General features: G+C 44.7%; 1 protein-coding gene across 3 annotated transcripts in view; it reads left to right on the top strand.

Annotated features, from left to right (window-relative positions):
* The first annotated feature begins 461 nt into the window (after window positions 1-461).
* Window positions 462-15,426, top strand: part of SERTAD2 (SERTA domain containing 2) — an 82,685-nt gene continuing 67,720 nt past the window's right edge. The window contains exons 1-3 of one of the 3 annotated variants that reach the window (XM_074579252.1): window positions 551-926; window positions 2,453-2,609; window positions 2,706-2,800. The gene's annotated coding sequence lies outside the window, so the exon portion shown is untranslated. Of the gene's footprint in view, window positions 927-2,452; window positions 2,801-15,426 lie in introns of all 3 variants that reach the window. The other 2 variants (XM_074579251.1, XM_074579254.1) reach the window with 2 other exon arrangements.

The following is a 15,426-nucleotide window of genomic DNA, read 5'->3' as shown; positions in this document are numbered from 1 at the left end:
CCCGGGCCGTGCGGCGCCGCCGGCCCCAGTCACGCTCCCTCCCCCGCCCTCCGCTCCCTGCGTGACCATCTCCCGGGGAGGGGGCGGGAGAAGGCGCTTTCCCCCTACGCTATCCCTCACACCATTTGTGATTGGGCGAGCCGGGTCGCCCATCAACCCAATCCTCAACATCGATTGGCCGGCGGCGGCAGGCCAGGGCGCAGCTCCCGCCCCGCGGGGTGGGGAAGAGGGGGACTGTCCCTCCCCAACACTTCGCGGCAGTGTCCTCAGAAGACTCATTGGGCCGAAGGGGGGGGGGGGCGCTCCGGCGCTGCCGGCAGACCCGCACTCCCATTGGCCGGCCGACGCGCCAATCCGCCGGGACGCGACGTCCCGTTGGTTGGCTGATGGCCCAGGGGGCGGGGCAAGCTCCCCTCCCCTTCACCCCCTCCCTTCTCCCCGGTCCCGCCCTGTGACTAACTCCCGTGTGTGAGTCACGGCGAGGCCCGTCAGCGCCGTTAAATGCCGTGTGCGGGCGGGCGGTGCTGCCTGGGCTGCCCCGGCCCCCTGCGCGCCGGCGGCCGCCTCCCCCGCCTCCTCCTCCCCCGGTACATGGCTGGCGGGCCGTACTTGTCACGCTGTCACATCCTCCCCGCCGGCCGCGGCCACAACTTCCCCCCCAGCTCGGCTGCTGCCGCCGCCCGGGGCCACCCCAGCGGCATGGGATAGAGCACAGCCGCCTCAGCGCCTGGCCTCCGTCGCGCAGCCCGGCGCCCCGCCGCACGCTCGTTTTAAATTAATTCCCCCCCGCCCCCTTTCTCCGGTTTAATTTCCTCACCCGTGTGTGTGTCCCCGCGCCCCCTCTCTCCATTACCCCCCGCCACCCCCCACGCTCCCCTCAACGCCTCCCTCAACGGTCCTGAAGGCGGCGGAGCCCCCCGGAGCGGGTGAGTGCCGGGCACGGCCTTGCCGGCTCTTTTCTGGGTTGGGGGGGTGACGGTTTAAGGAGGGGGGTGGTGCGGGTCGGGCTGGGGCAGGGGCAGGGCAGCCCCCGGTTGCCCGGGGAAGGCGGCGGTGGCTGGCAAGTGTTTGAAAGTTGGGGGCTAGTCGCCTCGCAGCGCAGGCTGGCACCGGCCGGGGAGACGCTTTTCCCCCTCAGAGTGGGAAAGAAAGGTGGTGGTGGTGGGGAAACGTGGAAAAAAAAAAACAAAAACAAAAAACAAAATACAACATATAAAACCCCGGCGTCGTTACCAACTACAAATGCGTGTCATGCTGCCGATGACACATTTTATTGTGATTTTTGTTTTATTTTTTTTTCTCCCCCTTCACCCACCTGGTTGAGACAGCAGTTGAGGCTGGGGTGAAGGTGGACACGAGGGTCTCCCAAAAACCACCCGGGTCCAGCCGCTGGGCCAGACCCCTCCAGACCGGGCCCTGGCCACAGTCCCCCCTGGGGAAAAAAAAAAACAGAGAAACCCAGCTTTTTTGATTTCCAGGTGCACCATCCCTCCTCCCCACCCCGTCATGCCCAGGTATTTCGGTATTACCTGGGCTTGACTTGGTGTGGAAGGAAAATCCATCCATCATAGGGCGAAGCTGTGGTCCGCAGTGGGGTGTTTTGGTGGCTTGGATTGATACTGGGGGCACTTCATGTAGAACGGTTATGTCTCTATTTCATTGCTATTGATTTTTTTTTTTTCCCCCTCCATAATGTATTTTTAGAAATGTGAATGTAGTGTACGTTCCCATGTGCTGTACATTCAGGGTAGCTAAAATAAAACAGATACATGGAAAACCCCAGCAAGTACAGCAGCATTTCCATACACAGGGTGTCTGAAGCCTTAGTACTTTGCTGGCTTTAGTAATTAATATTAATTGCTCGATCTTTGTAATTCATATCGTATGGAAACTAATTGCTGAATTGAAGGTTTACCAAACCTCACAGCACTCCAAAATCAGCTTTCTCAGACATCTGAAAAATAAATCTACTGAACTTTTCCTAAGAGGAAAGGCCAGCATCATTATGAGAATCCTCCACAAGAAGTTTCTTTTCTTAAGACAAGCACTCTTCTAAATAAGTAGTAAAGTATGGCTTTAGTCGGTGACTACTTAAGTGTAGTCTCAAGTATGCTTAAGATCAGTGAATTTCTAGAGGAAATGAAGTCTTTAGCAAATCTTGTCTTGCTTCTGTCTATAAAGAGAGGGAGGGAAACAAAAAAAAATCAGCCCTGAGATTGATACCAAGTAGAAAATCACTCCTTATCCCAAGGTATATCTTGCCTACTGTAACCCACAAACTTCCTTAATGTCAGCTATTTTGCCTTTATGGGGGGGTCCTTGAGGTCTTAAATCAATATGAAGTGGGCCTGCTTCTCCTCTGGTAATAGTTTAGCACCAGTGTAACTTCGTTAACTTTAACGGAGTGGATTTGCATTGATGTGAAAAGTAATCAAGAAACCCCTGTTTTCAGAAAGGCCCTTGTAGTAGTGACGTGAGGAGCTCCGATGCCTTCTCTCATCAGCCCCGATTACGCCACCCTTACTCACGCTGAGTGGTACTTTACTGCGCAAGTACTCCCTGCGATGCTTGTATGACTACTTGTGTACTACAGCACCAATCTGGGTGAGGTAGAGCGGCGCTTATTTTTTTCGTAACTATTCCCCCCCACCCCCTTCCCTTGAAATAAGAATATATCGGATAACTATTTTTCTTGGGTCATGAAGAAAACTTCTGAGGATTAAATGTAAAGCTGCTCTGTTAAGTGACCGTACCCAAAGAGCCCTGTTTAAGACTTCTCTGCTACCAGTGAAACAGGCAGGTAAGTTTTCTGTGTGTTTAGCTTTCCCTTGTTGCTATGGAAAGTAGGAAAAAGATTGTTGAAAAATTCATTATCTTGTCCTGAAATTCCTCTGTGCCTGAGGGAATCCATACCTACATGCGGTGTTCAAGTTGGGGTGGTTTTTGGTTTTGTTTTTTTTTTTTTCCCCCTCCTTCTCCAGAACCACCCCCCACCCCCAAACATTCACATCACATTGTTTAAATGTTTGCTATTGAAATCACTGGCAGCAGGATCAGGCCCTCGGTTGTTTTTCTTTAAAGCAGTTGATAATGGCTTGGATGTGATGTTGTAGAAAGATAATATTATCTGGTGTGTCCACAGCTCAGATCCACTGTCTTATTACAATCTCAGAAGAAAGCTCCGTACTAAGCAGCCCGTAAAGAAAATATGTCTAACAAAGCAGAACTGTCTTCTGCCTTTATGTTCTTATTTATAAATGTCTTGAAAGTTTGCTTGATACTCTTTCAGAACAAGACACAATTCTTTCATGTTTGTTTCATGTTTTCACTTCCTTGTATGACTGTGTTCATTGCTAAGCTTTTGTGTCACTGATTGAGATGTTATTGTAATTAACATTAATTATGCAAACTAGATTGTTTTTTAGAGGCTCTCCAACTCTGTATTGATACTGTCAACTTGTTTGTTTGTTGAACAAAAATCCACACATTTCACCATTCTCAGAGGAAATAGATTAACCGGTTCCAAATTAATATATGCATGGGAAACCATAGCAAAATTAAGCTCTTTTAGCTCAAACGGCACATTGAATCTTGATGGAGATGGTGAATACAGTACGGTTGGATCTGAAATATCAAGGCAGGGTAAACTGGGGAGCAGGAAAGGGGACTAGGTACAGCCATTCGGGGAGGGTGTTTACACTGCGGAGTTACACCACATTCTTTCCAGATAGACAGTACTAGATTAATTGGGCCAAATTCTGCAGTCCCTAATTGAGCAAAACTCACACTGAAGTACACTGGAGCCGTCTGCTTGGTTGTGGACTGCTGAATTTGTTTGAGAAATTGAGAAAAAAAAATGGCAGCGTTTACTTCATTAATTATTTAGGACATTTTGGATTTTAACTCTGAGAAGGTATCTTCCTTTAATTTGGTTTAGAAGGTGTACAAGGGTGGGGTTTTTTTAAAGAAAAACTTCTCAAAAATATCTTTGAAATATACATTCGGTTATAAAATATTCCCTATAGCAATGATAGCATTTTACAGTTTTTTTAAAATGTTAATTATAGTGACATTCACAAAAGTCTCTATGTCTGATTCTGAATCACCCCCTTGAAACACTTCTGAGCTGAGAAGGACTTTATAATCTCTCCCTAGAAATTGTAATTGTTGCAATATTTATACGTCGTTGCATTGTTGCGTACTCTCAGGAAGAAAAAAAAAAATGGGGTGGGGAGAAGAGTTTACATGAGAATTTGTTGTCACGATATCAAGCCTGAAAATATACGCAGACTGGCAGACTATTCTCTGTCTTAAAAATTAAGTCTCTCTAATTTCCCATTTAAATAAGGAAAATTTGGTTTGCAGTTTGCTTTGGGTAATGAAAGAGAGGGCTTTTTTGTTTCTACTTTCAGTGCAGTGGTCCTCTGGAAAGTTAGAAACAGCGCCCTGGGGCTCAGCGAAGTGGAGGGTGTATAATTATATGGGAAGGCTCCATAGCATCAGTGAATTAGCATTAGCAGCTGAGTGAGTTTGTTAAGCTGTAGAAATGGTATTATGGAAATCAATAAAACGCTGATTTCTTTCTTATTGCAGATTCCATGTTTAAAGGAAAAGATGCTATTTGTTTGTCTGCCTTTCGTGTACGCTTGCCAAACCATTAGTTGATTTGGAAAGGCAGGTTTTTCAGTTCAGACAATAAGTAGTCTGTTTTTTTTTTTTAACTCTTTTAAACCTTTATTTATTAGATTATCTTCCAGAAATCACACTAACATCCTGGCCTGCAAGTGGCTTCAAGTGTGTCTGTCTGTCAGCAGAGACAAGAGTGAAGGTCACTTATTTTTCTTATGACATGCTGGTGTGGCATTGTTTATTGTAACCTAAATGCTGTATGTTCCTGACATTCCTGTTTCTGCTTTAAACTAAATTATCTCAAGTGTTTGGAGGGTGCTGATGAGACATACTGAAATCCACAGTAAAAATAAAAAAGAAGTAGTGACCTTAACTGTTTTCAGGTATGTGAGTCAGGAGGGCTGATATTAATCACTGTAAGATCTGTAATATGCATTGGCCTTTATTTCTTTGTCTCAAAGCTTCTCCTGCTTTTATACCAGAAAGACAAGTAATCAGATCATTCATCACATTAAGTGCTTGCAGAGAAATGACAGATCGACAGCCTTATGTTGAGCACTGTGTAACACGTATGATACCTTCAGTTCTGATGGTCTATATAAAAACATTTTAATTGGGAGGAACAGTAAATGGGAATGGTTGTCTTCGAATCCAAGGACTTTATGGGTTGTTGTTTTTCCTTCTTCCTGATTGAGAATTAAACTTAAGTTCATAATCAAATTATTTTATTTTAGAATATCTGCATGCTACAACCCTTCACAAAATACTCTGACGCATTTTATTCAAGCAAAGATACATTAAGAGCTTTGAGGGGAACCGGGCTGCCGTAGTGGTGGATAGCATAACCAATGGTGATCCGGCAGACTTTATGGAACTAGGAAGGTCCAACTCGGCAGCTTCTTCAGGAACGCTGCAGCGAACGTCTGTCTTGTGCCATGCGAGCAGCATGTGTACGGAGCTCGGCTATCGTGAGGCGTGCAGAGCATGTTCTTGTATGAACAGAAAGAGTTCAAAATGCTGGGTTTATGATGCAGGCAACAGTAAAGGTCAGCAACTTGGAAAATTAATAATATGGTTTGTGTTGACATTTCAGAGGGAATTCTGATGGGGGCGTGGTTCCAGTGAATGTAAACTTGCCGGTCCGGCTGCGCAGATAAAATAGGCAGCCTTCCTCTTATCTCTTTGGTAACCCAAACCTTTTTACTGAGAAACTGGCAACATTATGTTTATATTCTCCCTATGCTTTATTGTTTCTGCTAATCTCTAATTAAATAGAGCCAGTGAGGGCCAGCATGGTGCTTTCAGTGCTCAACTACAGCTTAGAAATGACACTCTGCTTTCTAATGATTATGAGCAGGTGAAGTCACAGGAAGGGCAGGGGAGTTGGAGTAATGTAGTATGCAAGTAAATTCCTGATTCTTTAAAATATTTGCCTGTAGTTGTAGTCATCCACAGTACTTCGTATCTCTGGCATCACCACGAGTATCCAGTTAAGGACGGTTTAAGAACACAGAAATGAAAAAAAACCCAGGGATGAAGAGATCTCGTCTGAACCTGAACCAAACCTTTTTAGCTCCTATTATGTGAATTAGGGAGGAAGGTCCCAAGAAATAATGAGGATAAAGTCTTTCATAACTGCAAAATTACAGTAGTGATGGTGACTTTGAAAAAATAGCTTCTAGATAGAGAAGGAATTGTAGTCACTTTGCTGTCTTTTCATAAGCTGTTACTAATGTGGTTAAAGCATTAGCTCTGAGGACAAGTGCATTGAGAGCTTGGATTCTTCCTCTTTAAAATGTAAAAGTCTATATTCATATATTTGCTGTGGGGCAAAATAAGACACTGCTTGTTTGATTATCGAAATTCAAAATTCTCATTTAAAGAAAAAAAACACACCCTGTTTTTTGTTGAAATGAAGTCAGATATTCCTGTGGATGCCTTTTTTACTTTTGGTTATCTTTTTTTAGTTTCCTTTCTTCTAAGTATCTTTTCATTGTCTGCTTTCCTTCTTTCTGTCCTACAGAATTCCTTTTCTGTTGTTGTTTTTGATTCACTCCACTTCTTTCCAGCCAATTTTTTTTCCTCCATTTGTTGTTGTTCTTTCTAGTCTTAATCAACTACCAGTGTTGCTGCTTGCTTATAGAATCACATCAACAGCTCTGAATAACACTGCTCTACACAGGGTACAAATAAATAGCAACTGATCCTTCCTTAAAAAGCTTACAGTGGGAATGTGAAATCTGGGTGGACTGGCATCCAGCTCCTGTTTTCTGTGGCCCACACTTCTCAGTTTTTGGTATGGAGAGCCATTGTGCTGCTGTCATGTAGTACTAAGGCACATGTTGAGGTGCGGGATGCCAGCAATATTTAGTGTCCTCTGCACTTGGCAAGGAAAAGGTTCACCACTGCTGACCTGTAGTCCAAGAGGAAAACGTGAAGGGAGAGCCTGTTGGAGGTGTGACATGACTTGGTGCAGTCATCCAGAAGGAGTCAGGACCACAGCCAGGAATAATACTCAGGTGTCATCAGCTTCAGACACGTGCCCTGTGCTGTAGCAAAGCAGGTTTTTTGCTTCTTCTATGCTTTGTGGAGCTCGGTTCTATTTTTTTTTTTTGTTCTTCTATTTATTTGGCTGTCTTCTCTGTTTTAGTCTTTTCTCATCTTTAATATGTCATGGCTACTAGTGACCTCTCATCACAGGGATGTTATTAAGACTTAGAGTGTTTTCCCTCATTCTCTGCTGGAATATTTGTCTCTTGCCAAAGAAATTGAGGTCAGAATCAGGGCCTCCTGAATACCATGCACCAAAAAGTACATATGTAGGTGTTGAAGGTACCAAAATACTCTTTAAAAAACAAAGACCAAACAAGGTTAGTGAAGTTAAAAAAGCTAATAATCGGTTTGTGATACAATGTGAGAACTAAGGTATAAAGGTTTTCTGTGGTGATGTAAGGGTAAAAGCTGTAGCCTTTTTAAGAGAACCTTTAAACTGTTAAACCTTTTTAAAGCAACGCACCAATCTTTTGCTGAACCTGCTAATTTGAAGGTTTTGGAAGGTAAGTGGCCCTCCTTCCTGTGAGAGGGAACATATCTGATAGTAAAGTTTCTAAACGGAGCTGATATCTCTAGGCCTGGTGATGGTTGTTGCCTGGTATCAAGTGAAAGAGTTAGCAGCCAGATATGCAATGGGAAAATGCCCAGGGCACCCTTCCAGCACTCAGCCAATGCAAAAAGGCTGTCTTAACTGCCCTTTGATTTGGAATATTTTAAATTTATTCCCTGTTTTCAGATATTACAGTGAAAATTGTAGGGAAAGGCACTCTGTCTTTCAGATTGGCAGATTTTTGTGGCATTCCTATCTTGGAAAGGCCAAAAGAGGGGAGGAAAAAAAAATCTTGGGTATAGTCTTCTATTCTGTCCCCTGCCATGTTCAAAACCAGGTAGTCTTCCCTTGTTCAGAATAAAATATCTATTTCCTTTGCTGTGATAATCCATTGCCCGAATGTCCTGGTAGCAAAATTTGATTGTGGTGTTTGGACACCTAGCATGTCACTCCTATGAAACAACAGTGTTTGAAATGTTATAATCCAAGAAATCCAGAGTTAAAGTGCTTTCAGCAGTGACTAATTGCATGCTAGGGAGTATTACTGTGTCTTCCTGATTTATGTCCCTCATTGGCCAAGACAGACTTGCAGATGAGCTCTTAACATATTATTTAACAAGATGGTAGTGCTTTGTGCTTAAATTGCTTGTTGTTGTTTTTTTTTTTATTCTCCCTCCCCAGAGTGGGGTTCAGACCTCCTTATTAGTTTTATGGGAAAGCCACAGATCCAGATTTTTTCTGGAGCTGTTGCAGCATGAGTGAACAACTGTGTAGGGCTTCTTTCAAGAGCTACGAAAGTAGCCTGTGCTCCTTACCCAAGAAAAGTTACGAACCTTTATCATCTCTGGGGCCTTTCTGTGTTTTTTATTTTTCTTTTTTTTCTTTTTCCTTACCCTTTCTTCCCCACTTTATACCTGATTCTGAAGGAGTTGGAGCAATTGCCCAGCTTATCTTACATCTTTCAATTCAGAAGAGGGTGGGGTAGGAAAGAAGGTCTTCTGCATCAGACTGCAGATGTTATTTCTAGACCCCTTACCACCCCCAAGTCACACTTCTTCAACCTGAAAAACAGCAGAGAAAAAATCCCCGCTTGAACACTTTTTCGTGTCTTTAACGAGAGATTAAGGAAGAGTCCTTCCTTTACAAAGAGAGGAAGTAGCGTAGCATCTTAGCGCCCTTTAGGAAAGGGTCACCACCATGGGGGTGCTGCTAAGAAAGGTTGCCAAATCCTCCCAGACTCTGCACCAGGCTGTTGTGAAAGGGTCCTATGAAATGAAGAAGCTGTATAGCCAACGTGTGCATGCATATTTCTGAAGGTTATGCTGGATTTTTGCCATGCCACAAAACTGATTAGAATAACTTATAATAAAAAGTGGGGCATGGATTTCAGAAATGGATCATGTGATGGGGGAAGGAGGGAAGTGGGTGGCAGGGAAGGCGAATCTGATGTTTTTCCTGGTCAGTGGATATACTCCAAAGTGTAAATTTTCTACCACTGTCTGTAGGGAGAAGCTACCGCCCTTACTTTTGTTGTCAGAGATGACTGCTGTATGCCTGGCTTAATGTATATATTGTGTACTTATGCATTGCTGTTTGTTTATTTACTTGCAGTAAGACTCAGGATATGCCAGGTGTTTATGGATAATCTCTGCTCCAAGGAATTCAGAAATCTGAGAGAGGCAGAGGAAAGTAAATAGGTGGCAGTTTACAGGTTAGTACTGAGAAACAGAAAGAGATTCATGGGACACAGGGCCCTTGAGAGGAGCGCCAGTATGTGGCAAAGGTGCTGTGCACGTGAAGTGGGCAGGAGGATATGCGCAGTGGCCTCCATGAAAGAAACGGGCACCGTGCAGACAAGTGCTCTGACTGCCGAGCCTTCTGTCTGCTCTGCATTTATCAGCCATCTAGGCCTAGTGAATGTGTGCATTTGGGTCCCTGGTGTGTCTGGAAAGAAAAGAGGTCCTTTGCTTTGCTTCTGCATTACAAGTCAGTCCTTGGTCAGTTTAGAGCTCCTGACACCTGATCGGTCTCTTGGATGCTTTCCCCTGCATTTGTCATTGCACGATGTGATGGCTGTGTAAGTGGAGTTATTCTGTCATGTTCTATGCAGAGAAATGCTGTGAAAATGAGAAAGCAGGGGAACAAGGCACGTGAGGTGTGCACATGCAACATGAGGCTTGACAAGACCAGTGAGAAGTAGCATTGGGGTTTTGCACATGCATTCCTTGGGGCACAAAGTGTCATCGTCTTCAGTTCAATCTTTGCTGCGATTAAGGCCCCGAGCATGTCTGTAACACAAAATGGAAAACAAAAAGCAAATGTTTTCTCTTCAGCCGTCATTCTAGCATTGCTTGTGTGCTTATGAATCATTCCTCCTCCATCTGGAAGGATGAGATGCAGAGCTCTTTTCTAAGGAGGTATCTAACGTACATCCTCATAGCAGCCAGCAATTGGCATGACAAAAGGGTTACAGCTAGTGGCTGGCGCTTTTCCCATCCATCTTGCCACTGGAAACATAATGCTTTTGCAATGTGCTTGTTCTTCAGGCACCAGCGCACAGAGCCAGTCCTCAGGACACGCAAACAGAGCAGTTGCGTGTTGTTCACTTTTGTTTGTGGTGCCTCCTCAGCGGCACAAGAACTGGGAAGTGGTAGTAACAGCGACAAATTGGTTTTCTTTATTAGAGTGTGACATGGAGTGGATGGGGAACAGTGGGGTACTCATGGAACATCCCCAGGTGTGGGAAGATGAGCAGCAAGGAATCTAGCACTGCCAGTGTAACATCAAGTGTGGGAGAAGACCTTGTTTTGCATCTAACCTTGTGTGCTTTCCACAGGACAAGGCAAAATTTAGTAGTATTGAGTACACAAGGGAAAAAGCCTGATTTAAAAAAATGTCATAACATTGTTCATGTAAACTGTCTACCTTGTATATATCCTGTCCTTCATTTGATTTGCAAAAAGACCAAGGCCCTGACTCAATTAACTTAGTCTCAAGTGTTCCTGTGATGTCAAGAAAGAATTTTATTGCCCATCACTTTGCAGAGGGGTGTTTAATGTGTTGCCAGAATGGGCAGTAGAAAGAAGAGCCCCTTAATCTCAGTACAAATCTATTGTTATCTTTCTCTGTTGCTGAGCATGACTGGAAATGTCCTCGTCTTGCAGCAGTGACCAGCTCAATATGCAGCTCAAACCTAAATGTAGAAGCTGGATGTTCTTCTGCTGATGCTCCTTGAGACACTCTTGAAACTCACCACAAATGCATGCCCATGGGATTGTTTGTGTCTTTGCAGTTCTTTCTTCTGAAGAACAGTTGGAGATGAGGTAGAGGAGAGTTCAGGATATGCTGCCTGCCCCCAGGGCCTTTGGTGCATTTAATGTGCTGCTGTTTGGACCAGTTGTTCTCGGAGCTGGGACCAGTGGCTCCTTCTGTCTGGGAAGTGCCTGTGCAAACAGGAAAAGCCTCTCCGCTCTGCATTTTAACCAGTGTCTGTTGTGCAAGGCAGGCTCGTTTCTGCTGTTGGAGCTGAGAGTCATCTCTCCATCTTGTGTAGTCCAGCGTAGTCCGGAGGTTTATGGCACTGCTCCTGCAAGACCTCAGCCATCTTGGGTTGGGGTGAGAATGGCAGGGAGGAAATCATCAGTCTGCCTCACCCGAGGGAGTTAAATCCTGCTCTGCTGCATGGAGGATACAGACTTGTGGCCACTGCTGCTAGTGCCTCGTATATGAAGTGAGGAACTTTGGATTTTTTGAAAGGCAGGTTCCTGTCATAGTGTGTGGATGGAGGAAGCTCCTTTCTGCTTCTTTGTGATGGGTGGGTTTAAGATGCAGCCCTGTTCTTAACATCCCTTATTAGCTGACTCTAGGCAGCGTCATGCTGAGCTTAGGGGTGTGAAGTACTAACTTGTTCCCTAGTGTGCTTTGGGGCTGGGGGAGATGGAGGTGGCTGATGGGGTCTGTAGGCTTTCTGCAGCAGAGTTCCTATGCCCCTTTCCTTTGGAGGCAGGGCACTGTCACTGCAGGTAGGGACTGTGAACCCTCCCACGCTGCTGAAGCTGAACGCTGTGTGAGAGAGATGGTATGTCTGCTCCCTCCCAAAGTGCTTTTGGGAGGATGCTCTGGAGCTGGGATATGAAACGGTATCGTAGAAAGCCACTCTGCCCTGGAGACTGAAGTCCTCCTGCATATTAGGGCTCAGTGCTGGACTTTGTATCTGGGGAGAGGCTTTCTTTCACTATGTCTCAAGCTTCTGCTTTTATCTTTCCTCTGACAATAGCCTGGAGGAGACCCTTCAGGCAGGGATACTTTGTTACTTTCTTTAGCTTTATGATTGCTGTTTATACTATAGTGTAATAAACACGATTAGCATTTCTGGCTTATTTCAGGGTGTGTGCTTGCGTGTGAAAAAGATTTGGGTACATTCATTTTGCCATCTTTCTTACCTGTGCCTGAGATGCTATCTGGTTACGATCTTTCCTGATACATAACAGCTATGGAAAGGAAATAACGCTCCCCATGCTCTTGGAAACATTTCAGTAGCTTGACTTCGGTAAGCAGTGCAGCGGTAATAGGGATAAGGGGTGATACGTACAGTGTCTTACTTCGAAAACTTGCTTCTGGATCCTGCAGAGCATGGTCAGCAGGCGGGGGTTGTTCGCATTGCACACTTCGCCTGCAGTGTCTGCTGGCAACATGCTCCATGTATATGAATTCATCTCTGCTTTTCTTTGTGTGACAGGTCAGAGTTCAAAGTGTGGGGACCCCCGAGGCAGAAGAATTGGGTTGCTGTGTGTGTTTGTATGTGTACACTCAGCAGGTGTAAGGTGTTCAATATCTTCCAGCCTGAGTCAGCTGTGGGTATTTCCACTTTCCAAGAGGCTGAAGACCAGGTTCTTATGGCCTAAATCCCACCTAAGGCTCTGTGCTTGAAGGCCAGGAGTCAGCTGGAAGCAAATAAAAGATACAGGGACTTAGGTGCAATTTCAGGGCATGTGAATCTGGCTCCTTCTGTCCTGCGATACCAGTGTGCCATAGGCGTCTAATCTGGGAAGACAGAAGTGAACAGGCCAGGCCAATGACCATATTTTCACTTTCCAAAGTTTTTTCTAGACATACCGAACTGGACTCCCCACCTCTAACCTATGTCCAATTTGAATTCTCAAGCTAATCCCATCAGTGTTAGGTAGAGCAAAGAACCTGATCCAAGCAGTGTTTCTTATTCCTGGAAAGGTCCTGACATCTCACAGCATTTACCTTCTGGAGGGTAACTGGGATGGGGGAGAGGCCTGGAGCTATGCTGGTGCATGTGTTGTTTTCTGGCCGTGGAGTTTTTTGCTGTTTTTGTGGGTTCTTTTTCCCTCTTGGAAAGTGTGAAGGCTGGCATTGCACCCATAGCCTAGAAGGACTAGGCAATGCTGTGTTACCTGTCAGCAGCAGATAGATCTGGTGTTGAATGAGGGAGATGCTGGGGCTCTCAGACAAGGGATGCTGAGGGTGCTTGGCTCTGGGGGAACTGAGCCCTCCCAGGTTTGCTTGTGGCCATAAAGAGTGTGATCTCTCACTGTGTTAGCCCTGGTAATCTCTGACTATCAATCATCCCCTTCTCGTTTGGAAGAACTTTGACTTAATAATAATGAGAGATACATCAGCTTGAGTAATTTCTGTTTGAAGATACTAAGCTCTGTGAATACTGAGGAATATCACATCCTAAACTTTTGAGCGGTTCTAACTGTAATGCAGTGCTGTTCTTGGAATGATTTGTTTCAACTATAGGGCCAGTTTAAATAGAGCTATTTAAGTATATGTTGCTGTTCCTCATACATCAAAAAGTGAAGTTCAGTGAATAATGAGTTATCATGGGGCACCACAATGAGATAAGAACTCATCATAGCTTTGCAATAAATGGCAATGTCGTTAGAGGAAAAAAGGCTTTTTGTATATAAGCTTAATTGGAAAAGCCAGAAATCTTGAGTGGAGATTTTTAGCGTGCTGACCAACTGGAATATATTGTAATAAGAGCAAATTTCTGTGTGCAGAGGGTGTCCAAGATTTTGATTGCTGCGTGAGCCACATGGCTGTAGGATATTTTCCTATGTGTGCCTTTTATATAGATAAGTGACAGTACCTGATTTCTGGTCCTGGAGGGGAAATGTAGTACCTTATTATTGAACAGCTTTCCAAGATGCAGCAGTTGTCATTAAAACTCAGCAGTGGACAATGGAGCTGTATTTGGCAGGTGTGGACTTTTTTTTTTTAAACTTCTAATGGCAATGACTTGCAGTTCCGTCATGCAGTAGTTTTAAACTGTGCAAGGCAGTTTGACTCGTTCATGTTCTCATTCAGGTCTTTAATGAGCATGCAGAAGCACCTGGTTTCTGGGATTGTTGATCATACAGACCGGAGGTGGGGACGACCAGCCCTGGTGTACAGGGGTATTAGGCACTGGCTCTTTCACTGAGTTTTGTAACAAAGCCGCTATGCTCGAATTTCCCTATCCACAGAATGTGGGTCCATCCTGCAGTTTATAAAGAATTTTTAGAGGAATGATGTGCAAGATCCATGCCACTTTTCTTCCCTTTGTGGTGCTTACTTTAACTTATTGCTTTTAGTAAGTAGAATCATTGTACCGCTGTGGTCTCGGTGATAGTTAGCAGGACACCGCGATCTGCCCATCTGCAACAGCTCTGCTGGAAAGGTCTAATCTGCAGGAGCCCTTGTTTGCTCTTAAGGATGAAATGCAATTGAGCATCTGGTGAAGTCTGCTCTATGGTAGAAATTAACTATAAATATATACCTGGGGATTTTTTAATCGTTAGGCTTAAATTGATTATTTCCTACCCATTTTACAACTCCTAAAAACTGCTTTTTCTTCTTTCATAAGAAAAATATTGGTTTGGTGGGCAAAGGCTATGCTACAGGTAAGATGTGGCAACAATAATGCATGAGGAGCGGTGTGAGGAAAAAGACAGCTTCCTGTTCTGCGTCGTTTCTGATTTATTTTTTTTTCCTTCCTAATTATGTGGAGTTGGAAGAATGAGCTGGTAGGATATGAATGTTGCCATCCCATAATAAGAGTTGTGGTCATGGGTGCCATGCAGGCATGAAGCTTCAAGAGACTGTGATGTGTTTTGAGGATGTATTCCACAGACCAGGAATAATTTGGGCCTGCACATGGCTTTCTCAGGTAGAAAGTAAGCTAAGGGAATGTCTGCAAAGCTAGTGCCCAAAGCTGGAATTGTGCTCCCTGTTCCAGTTAAACCAATACATAAACAAACCAGTTCACTTGATGTTCCCATTAATTTGGACTGCTTACCTTTCCAGTTTTTCCAGCTTGTGATTTGAGCAGAATGAGCCAGTAGGAAAAATGACAGTCTGGAACTGGCTTGACTTGCCTTTGTCCCCAGAAAGCCAGTTCCTTTTCTACCACCAAAACAGGGACAGGCTTTGCAGCTATTGTTCAGGACACCTGAGACTCCACAGCAAAATCATCTGCCACTGCCTAGAAAAGGGACAGCAAAAGAAAACTTGCAATCCTTTGCCAGCTCCTTCTGCGCCTCTCTACCTACTAAGGCTTTTCTCCACTGTACAAATGGCGTAGCAGCTGCGGCTTGAAAATCCCTGGGGCTTTCCCCTCACCGTGGGGTATTTAACTGTATCCAGCCCTGGCACCTTGACAAGCACAGGCAGCAGAAGCT

Source organism: Larus michahellis, chromosome 3 (genome assembly GCF_964199755.1).
Source record: "Larus michahellis chromosome 3, bLarMic1.1, whole genome shotgun sequence".
NCBI classification, from domain to species: Eukaryota; Metazoa; Chordata; class Aves; order Charadriiformes; family Laridae; genus Larus; species Larus michahellis.
Note: the sequence above shows the minus strand (reverse complement) of the source record. Positions and strands in the feature narration are given on the sequence as shown.